This window comes from Dromaius novaehollandiae, chromosome 4 (genome assembly GCF_036370855.1).
Source record: "Dromaius novaehollandiae isolate bDroNov1 chromosome 4, bDroNov1.hap1, whole genome shotgun sequence".
Classification (NCBI taxonomy): Eukaryota; Metazoa; Chordata; class Aves; order Casuariiformes; family Dromaiidae; genus Dromaius; species Dromaius novaehollandiae.
In genome coordinates, this window is record NC_088101.1 from 48,316,110 (window position 1) to 48,325,633 (window position 9,524).

General features: G+C 38.6%; 1 long non-coding RNA gene across 1 annotated transcript; it reads right to left on the bottom strand.

The window, feature by feature from the left end:
• Positions 1–201: 201 nt before the first annotated feature.
• LOC135328237 (uncharacterized) lies at positions 202–9,241 on the bottom strand. The gene is made up of 3 exons (XR_010389032.1): positions 6,519–9,241; positions 5,620–5,686; positions 202–325 (listed from the first exon to the last, which is right to left on the bottom strand). It is a non-coding gene; the product is annotated as an uncharacterized LOC135328237 (long non-coding RNA).
• Between the last annotated feature and the right edge of the window lie 283 nt (positions 9,242–9,524).

The window sequence follows — 9,524 nt, forward strand, 5'->3', positions numbered from 1 at the left end:
CAGGGAAACTACTTCATATTGTTAATACATTTCTGTAGAAAAGTAGTGTAATAATTTGTTCTGAATTTTAATGATGGCCAATCACATTGCCTAATTTGGACCTTATTGATAGACCTTGCAGGGAGTTGTAGAGAAGAAAGAAACTGTATAAAGTCTGTGGCATTTTTACCTTATACAGTAAAACTGTATAAAGTTTGTGGTATTTTCCTATTTCTGTTTGCTGTCATCAGCAGTTGTGAGCTAGAGGCGCGTGTGTGCTTAGCCGGGGAAGAGGACGGTCTTCTATCGTTAGGCAGTAGAGTTGGGCAAGAGAAGGAATCTCGTCCTGTGAGGGAGAAATAAGAGAGATATTTGGTAAGATACCCTGAGCTCAAGAACACTTATCTAACACCAAAGCAAAATGACTAAAGAACAGTCCTCCTCTTTGTAGGGACAGTGAGGTTATTCATATCTGTTACAGTTATTTTGGATAGAAATCTTCTAGGTGCAAATGAATTTCAGATGGTGGGAATAAAGGGAAGCTTTCCATGGTGATAGGGAGTCTTGTTACCCTCTCCCGAATTTTTCTGATAAATGTGCTAGTGACCACTATCAAAGGCAGGATATGGAAGCGTGACGCTTCCCGTGTACTCTGTTATGTTCACTGCGTTTACATAAAGCAGAGAGGGAAGTACTTTCACTCTGCATTGCTTTTAGTTTAATGGAGAAAACAGATCCAAAAAGGCTAAATGAAAATTCTCTGTGTGCCAAAAGAATACTTCACAAAACTTCAGTGTGCATTGCAGACACCTAACTCTCTCTCTTTTTCTTTTTTTTTCCCCCTCCCTGGTCAGCGGAAGGAACAGAAAAGACCGTTCTGTCCCACGCCTTGGGCTTACATAATACTTGGGATGCCTGTTTATCTGTTAAAAAAGAAAAAAAAGCCAACAAATAAACATCAAACCTACTCCTGAACAGCCCCACTGATGTCATCTGCCTTACTATACCCGGTTCTGGGGTTCAGCCTCTGCCCTGATTTGCAGCGCCTGATATCAATAGCTTGCTTAGTTTATTGAATTTGATTCTAGTAGTGTAAATTAAATCTCCTGTGTCTCAACCCATTTTGTATATGGGAGGTAATTTATTGTTATTATTTAATTATTTTAATTTATTTTAATTTATTTTAATCTTGTTGTTGTTGTTGTTGTTATACAAGAGTAATTATTACACAAAGTGCTCCCAAAAAAACCTAGCGAACGAAAGGAAGCCAAGATCAAGACAGATAAGGAATGTCATTATGAACGTAGTTCAGGGCTATTGTGACTTGTGGCCACAAATGCAGGAAGTAATTTTCCTCCTGGACTCTTTCTTAATAAAAGAACAAAATAAAAGCCTGCTGATTGCAGGTGTGGTGTGTGCTATGTATGGGAGATAGTGAAAGGCCATATGAGCGTCTGGGCAATAGGATTGAGGTGTCCTCATATTTAGGCATAACACGAGCTGTTGAGAAGATGAATGATTTTTGTTTATGTGTATATGAATTCATAACTTCTAATTGCTATTTTTTAAAATTATTTTTAAGGACATTACCACTAATACACCAGCATCTGAGGCAGAATTACGTAACTTCTTAACAATACTTCTGTTCTTAACAGTCAGCTCCTGTGGTTGAATGTGTCCATCCTTATGCTTTTAACAGCATGTTTCTTCACAGAGCTGCTTAAAAACGTTCTTCACTTCTGTTTCCATTATATCAACTACAAGAAGTGCATGCAAAAACTTTAGGCATTGTAATAAATTAAATGGGAGATTCTCTAGATTCATTAAAAACCCCATACAAACACCATGCATGTGAAACAAATCAGCTCTGCTGAGATAAATCAAAACAATTTAATCTCCAGAACTTTACCTTCTACTTCAATACAGAGCAAATAACTTCGATGTTTATCCCTGCATGTGCTATTTTCCGTGATTAATATGCAACTTTCAACTTTTGTTTACAGTTCAACCAATGATACTTTCACTGCTTTCTGAGGAGACTTTATTTATGTTTATGTTTGTGTATTTTACACATGCTCTTTAATCTCTCTTTAGCTATATTTTTCATAAAGATTTTTCTTAGTAATACAGCTTAGCCAAGTACCCTGCTATTGGGTTTTTTGTATCAACTACATATTTTTCGTGTTGTATTTCACAGCCGATTCTTGCAAATTCAAAGTGGTATTATATGTTACGCAAAAATATAGAGTTTATTGTTTATCTAGCCGTCTCAGTTTCCAGTTGCATTGTTCCTGCAGCTCACTCATTTTTCCTGACCATTTTACAGAATTAAATTTAACATGCAAGTATTCTTCCTTTATTACTTGTTCTGCACTTAAATTAATTCCTCACCATTGTTGTTTGTACTAAACACTGAGGGCAAAGCAATTAGTTTCATTTTAGCTTCATACAAACAGCTGCCAGAAAGAACGCAAATAAAGTTTCAGTGACATACGCAAAGTTTTTTGCACATCGCAGGAACTCTTCCTTTAAAATGCAAGCTGCAGATCAAAGTTCTTAGGATGGGAAATTGCAACACTTTTAAAGTCTTCTGGGTGGTAGCTGAGGGTGAGGGGGGGGGTGGTAAGTGTGATATCTTGTAGGTTATTTTATTTCTCACTGTTTTGCAGAGAAGGTGTTCATTATGTGCTTTCTTCCACTGATTAAAGGTTTGCTAGATGCAAAGCACAGCAGTGGACAAGTCCAGTGGTTAAAGAGCTCCCCAGAGGTCTGTTTCAGTGCCACCAAGCAACCACATGAATTTTGCCATACAAAATACTAGCTCCATGCAAGTAAATGGCAAAGCTCCACAGGCTTCTTTGAAGCTAGGATTTCGTCTTTAATATCTCCCTGGTGCAGGTCCCCAGCAGTGTTTTACAGCCATGCTTTATTGCACAGTGAAGCATACAAAATAAAGTATATGCTTCATTACTCTGAGGCTGCGAAGTGTATAAGGTAGCAGTACAGAATGTGATTACAAGACTGGGGTTTCTAGATTTTTTTAAATTTTGCTTAAATTTCTGTCTGGATCCCCTACAGGGTTATAGAGTGTGTAAAGAAAAGTAATGAAGTAATCCGCATTCTGGAAATCATACAGCGGACTCTGGAGGAAAGTGTACAAGCATCCTGGGTAGGTAATGCATATTTCATTTCATTAGTGGTTAGAAATGATGTCAATCAGACCATAAACAGAAGCTGACATTTTTGTCTCAAGGGAAACAAAATGTTTAAGTTGGAGTTTTTCACTTATAAAAATCAAGTCAGAAGATATGTTGAAAGGAAAAGTTTTAAAACTTACATTTTTAACATTTTCATAGTTTTATAAATATTGTTCCAGACTAAAAGCTGACAAAATTCATGCATGTTTTCCAAATGTTTTAGTGATGACATATTAGCATTTTATGCCTATGAAGTTCGGTGAAAAGTGTCATTCAGGTCTCAATGTTGAAAGGAGGTAAGATAGTTTACAACACAGCCTTATGTCAAGATCAGATATAACAATGTCGAGATATAACAATGTTGGTTTAAAGTTAGAATATTCATGGTCTTTTGGAAGCTGTGGCGAGTTCTCTAAAAACTAGCCCAAAACGCTAGCTTTTGGGGAATTTGCCACAGGACTGTACACTCATCATTACAAGTTTCATCACAGTTCCCAGAAAAGGCTGCTTTTTCTAAGAAACTCACCTCCTTCAACCCACACTCAGCAGAAAGTGTATCTCAGAGAGAGGAGTTCCTGGTGAGTGTTTTAAGAGAGGCTTTTGTTTCTGCCTTGATATTAGTCACATAAATGTTCAGGGGCTGTGTCAAAACAGGAGCCAAGTAGAGGTCAAAACCAGAAAACATAATGTAGTTAGAGCTTCTACTGCATCTTTTTGTTTATTGTGATTTCAGTTTTGCTTTAGACCTTTATTATTCACTCTGTTCTCTAGTTTGCTTTATAAATCCCTTTGCCAGTCCTAGCCAGTAGCTGCTGGGTACCGTTTCCTTCCATGGGTTACTCCTCTTCAGTATGGCCAGTTTGAGAAAGACGCATGAGATTAAGGTCAGCGATTTGGTAGATTGAAGGATGGAGTAAAAGGCTCCATCAAACTGCTGGATAAGAGAAGAACTTGGGTGTGATCTAGCAAAGAACAGGAGGAGGAGGAATGAGGTTAGGGTTACCTGGATTAAAAAGTCCCTGTAAACACTAATTGAATTTCACATTCTTGTTCTGCCTTTTTCTGGGAAGCTTGTAGAGTTTGTTGGGAAGCAAAACAAAAAGATGGCAATTTGTCTCTGCCTATCAGCTGCTGCTTCACTTTGCATTTTGTCAGAGTTTTTTCTGGTTCCTAACCACCCCACAACGTGATTCCTGCAAACCTTCTTGCAACGGAAAGCCACATTTTACTTATAATGAATGATGTAATTTTTCTGTGGCAGTTTTTTGTTTTGCTTTGTTTTTTGCTTAGATTAGGGTTACTTATTTGACATTGTGCAATGTCTACTGAGAATTTTTACATGAATATTTCACAGAAAGTAGGAATTTCACAAGATGTCTTGCTTACAGGGTTTTTCTCCATCTCTTTGAGATATGTTTGCTTAATGGACATTTCATAGTCTCTTAAAGCCCTGGCTGTTGCAAGGTTCTAGTGAGAAGGAGGACACTCGTATTTATTCAGAAATGTTTTCATAAAATATCAGAACTCACAAATTGTCTGTAAACCAAAGATGCATTGAATCCCATGGTTCTAATCATATAAGCACAGAGAGATGAAATAAAGCTGTTTATAACAAGCAAAAACAATGGATAGCTGAAAGGCAGAGAAAAGTCAAAAGAGAGCCAAAATTAAAAATGTACAGTTTACTTCCTGAAAAATTAAAGCAGCTCTACATTGGCAAGTACCCGTTGTGGTTTGGAAATTAAATATTGTTAAGAGTTAATCCAGTAGGCTTTCCTTCTCAGGCCAAATGTAAGAAAGAAAAGCAGAACAGGCAAGCCTGAGTCTGTACTTGCAAACATCTCCCTGCATGGTCAGGATGTGGGCATGCAAGTCATACTCTTCCCTCCACAAACCCACGGCCATGCTTCCCATTATGAACTGGCTCAACCTTCCCAAACTTGAGTCACGTCACTTGTCTGAGAGGTACAAAAGGTTCTGAAGAATCTGTTGGATTACTTGCACCACTTTATTGACAGCTGGCTTATGTACAGGAACAGCTCATTGAGAAAGCTGGTAGTGTGACCAGCTGGGATGAATGGCTGGCAGTGGAGAACGTAGCTGGAAAATCGCCATTTATATCACCACAGATAGTGATATAAAATCACTTGCACCTTTGGCTCGTGAAAGAGAGAAATTGTCTGCCAAGGCAACATGCACCATGTTCTAAAAACTGCATTCTCAGGCTGGGAAGTCCAGCATATGCTACCGCCGAACATCACGAAGCCACACATCTGCCCCCTGTGCTGCCTTCTCCACATCCAGAGCCCCTGGAATAGGGGCAGCATGGATAATAGTCATATTCTTGATGTCACTTTCTTTTCTCTTTTAACCTGTCGTAAGGTTCACCCAACATGTATACTTAATTATGACCTCTAAAGCCATAACTTTTCAATAAACTTACTTTTGTTACTCTTCTATCCAAGAAATGAAAGGCATCATACATTTGTTCATTTTTAGCTCATGCCAGCCTGTGCAGTAAAAGAAATTGTAGGTGAGTTTAGAGAACTCCACACTTTATTTTTTCAAGTACATCTCCTTCTGCAAAATGATGATGATGCCTTGCACCTTCTAAAACCACTACCCAAAAATCAAATTGCTATCCCTACACATTAGACTAGTCACAGCATTTAGTTATGCTGAGTCACTGAGTTTCTCCTAAATATGTTGTGATATTTCTGAGAATAGATCATATAAGCTCAGGTGAGTAATGCTGGAAATACTTTTCATGAGGGAACAGAGTATATTATGTTTGAGATAAAACCTTTTGCCCTGAGCTTCCTACCTGCCAAGAAAAATAACAAAAGTGCTTCTAATATTCCTAGTCTCAAATAGACTGTCAGCAAAATTCAGGATTGTGTTTATCATTGACAAGTTCAGTTAAAGCTTTCATATGAAGCTTCTAATTTATCTGTTCTAATAATATGAAACTTCATTTTTTTCCTCAATGACTAAAAAAATATTAAAAGGCTTTTGAAAATGACACTAGCACAGCCAGCAGTGTCTTATGAGAAATGAAAGATTACAGGGAAATTAGAGGAATGAGAAGATTTTACTAATTAAGAATTAGATCCTTTTATGTGAGGAAGCCTTACTTACTAAAGTAATCCCATTTAATTTGCCTTCCCTCTTGAAATTTGTCTGCTTTTGCAAAGCCAAAAAATATTATATCTCAGTAAATGCTGCAGCAGAGAACTGCATGAATAAATTGTCTCCTTAGTGTTTCAGTCCTTCTTCCCAGCCCACTTTCTAAGCTTACATCAGTAACAACTGCAAGAGCTTTGCAGCTTGCAGAATCAGCACCTGGCAGCCGAAGGAGGCATTTGTTGCATACTCCAGATCTGCTGATCGATTCGTGCCGGGGCACAGGCCGAGGAGGCGATAGGAAGGCAGACAGAGCTGTGTCTCCAGGCCGCCTTCTGAGAAGCGCTGGTGCTGGGGGAGCATAGAGGCACTCAGATTATTCTGTTGCATTCCAGTGTGCCACGTCGGGAGATTCCTTGATGCAGCAGCATATTCTTGCCTAGGAAGCCCTTTGAAATGTTAGATATCTCCCCCTTGCAACTACCCCCCTCAGCTGGCTTACAAAAGATCCTTTTTTTTTCTCAGATCGTTTGGGATGTGTTCTTTCCCTCCATTGAGGAGTCCATTTGAGAGGATAATTCAGAAATAACGAAGATTTTCAGTGTAGCATTCTCATAATGGCTAGCAGCACTGCTTTCTTCTGCCATAAGTAACAATTTCCCTTCCTTTCCCAGGACATCCGGACATGCACATAAAAGCAGGACCTCTGCTGTTTCAGGCAGTGGCCAAAGTCTAATGGTTTCAGGTTCATGCGTTCTTTCTGTTACTCTGCAATTGCCACTGTTGTTATCAATCACTTGGTATGGGATAAAATCCTGCAGTCCATTTTTCTGTGTATAATTTCTAAGCCTCTGGATTTGGCATGGGAAGTGGAACTTCACAGCGATATTCACCGATTGCAAGAGAAACCCAGAACTCTGGATCCAGAAAGGGATTCTGCCCATCTCTCTCTTCTGACCAAAAGCCTAGAACTTTTTTTTTTTTTTTTTTTTTTTTTTTTTTTTTTTTTTGTAAGCAAATTCCTATCTGCCATACCCTGCTTTCCACCATCTGACAGCTTGTCAACAGATTAGAATTTAGGCCGGTTATGGGATGCTATAGTGGTCTGCAAATTAATGGCACCAGAAGCACCATAGTAAGGTGCAAGTACAGAGTGTTAAAAGAGTAAGTAATGTGCAAGAACATCATAGGCTTCTCTATCCCTGAGAAGATCCTTCTAACAAGGCTTTTCTACAGCTTGGGTGGATTCTCTGTCTCCTTACCCTTTGTACTCTTAACTGGAACGGATTCATATTCTTCTCCTACAGGAGCTTGAACTTTGATATTTCATCCTTCGGACTCTAACCAGCCTCAAGCCCATGGGTGAAAAATTACTCTTCAAATATTTCTATATATAGTCACCTGACAGATACCTTTCTCTAGAATTAAACAGCTGAAACTAAGCCAATACCAGCCTGATTCTAAATATGGGGGGAAGCCTTCAGATTCTGTGTCCAGTCAGGTGATGCCAAAACAGATTTATTTCCTTAAGGGCTCTCTCTACTTCACCTTCTAGTCCTTGACCACCAGATGCCCCATCTCAAAGTGGAAGAAACCCAAGTTCTTGGTGTGGAAAAGTCAAATATGAAAAATAATCAATTCATTCTGGCACTATCAGAACACAAAATTAAAAATATTTTACTAGAAAAGGAGGAACTGTTTGCACTTAGAGAGGCCCTACTCCTCAGCTATCCAATTTAATTATCTGACTCTAACCCACATCATTTGGAGGAGGAAACCCAGAAAAATCTGTTTCCTCCAGATCATGTTGATGTAATGGTATACAAGGTAATTAATATTCTGGATTTCAACCTGACTGGAATCCTCAAAGACAAAATGAGACAAGAAAAAACAAAACAAAACATTTCCTTTCCAGAGAAAGATAAATAGGAACAACTAAGCAAGCTCCAACAAACTTTAAAATCCGATATGGAATTAAACTGTATTATACCACCTAAAGATGATGCCAGAGTCATCAAGCTGATAAGAGTTAGTTGTTTCGCTAAACAAACCTCTGTTTTAGGAGAAAAAATATTAGTTGATGGCTAGAAACTATTAATCCAGAACTGAAGCACTGCCTATAAAACTAAAAGCTGAAGATCTGAAAAACCTAAACATTTGCTAGGCAGTAGAGGAAGCAAAGCAAACTCTGAAGGTCTTTCCAATCCTTTATCAAAACATTTATCAGTCTTCATTGTCCTCGAGCCATTTAGCTGGGAAACAACTCCCAGAGATATGAAATCTGCAGGAAAAGTGCAACTGAGCTCTGAATGTGGAGACACCAGCTATTTCAGTGTAACCTCTGACTTGAGCTTACAAAGCAAAACAATATGCTTGTTACTCCCCTCTCCCCTGTTCTCGCCTTAATTTGATGAAGTAGATGGTTAGGGGAATTACAGATTGGATCATAATGTGAATCAGGGAAAAACTTAAAGCAACAGATGAACTATCAGAAAAGGTGGCTGAATTTGAAATGAACAGCCCTCAACCCATCCTCCTGTGTGTGTATTTGGCTGAAAGAGAGAGAGGGAATGTGTCTTCTCTTCTCCAGGTAAGTTACTTCTACAGTAAGTTACTGGTGTGCAGCAGGCTACAGTCTGTGATACTTGTGATGAACTGGTTCAGTTGACTCTTCTGATATCTATGAACTTCTGCTAGCAAGGAAGGTATAGTATTCTGGTGGATTTTAAAGACGTTCGCTTGATCGAAAGGGTGATGTGTGGTAAGAGCTTTGCTTTTTACCAGCTTCACGTTCTTTTCCTTTCTTCAGCCACCAGGTACGAGGGTGGTGCGGGATGAAAAACAGATACTGATCTCCATCCGATTTAATGAGTACAGCTTTAAAACTAATTTTAAACAAATTTATCACTTCATTTCAGTTTCTGATATGTGAGTAAAATTATGTATCTAACAACAGATATACAAACCCCTCAGATGCTGGCAGTGAATACAAGTTATACAAGCAGGCATGTCACAGACTGACTTAGTGACTCAAGTCTTGGCAGCTGCCCTCTAAACAAAGCTACTGAATCCATCAGAATCTGGCAAATCACAGAACTGCTTATGCAGCTCACTCTCAAAGATGTGCTATAAAGAATTACTAGAGAGTGAAAATTTGGTCAAAATGCTTAAATTAGTAATGAGTTATAAAATCACAGGAGGCTTTAGAAATTCAACCACAGTAGC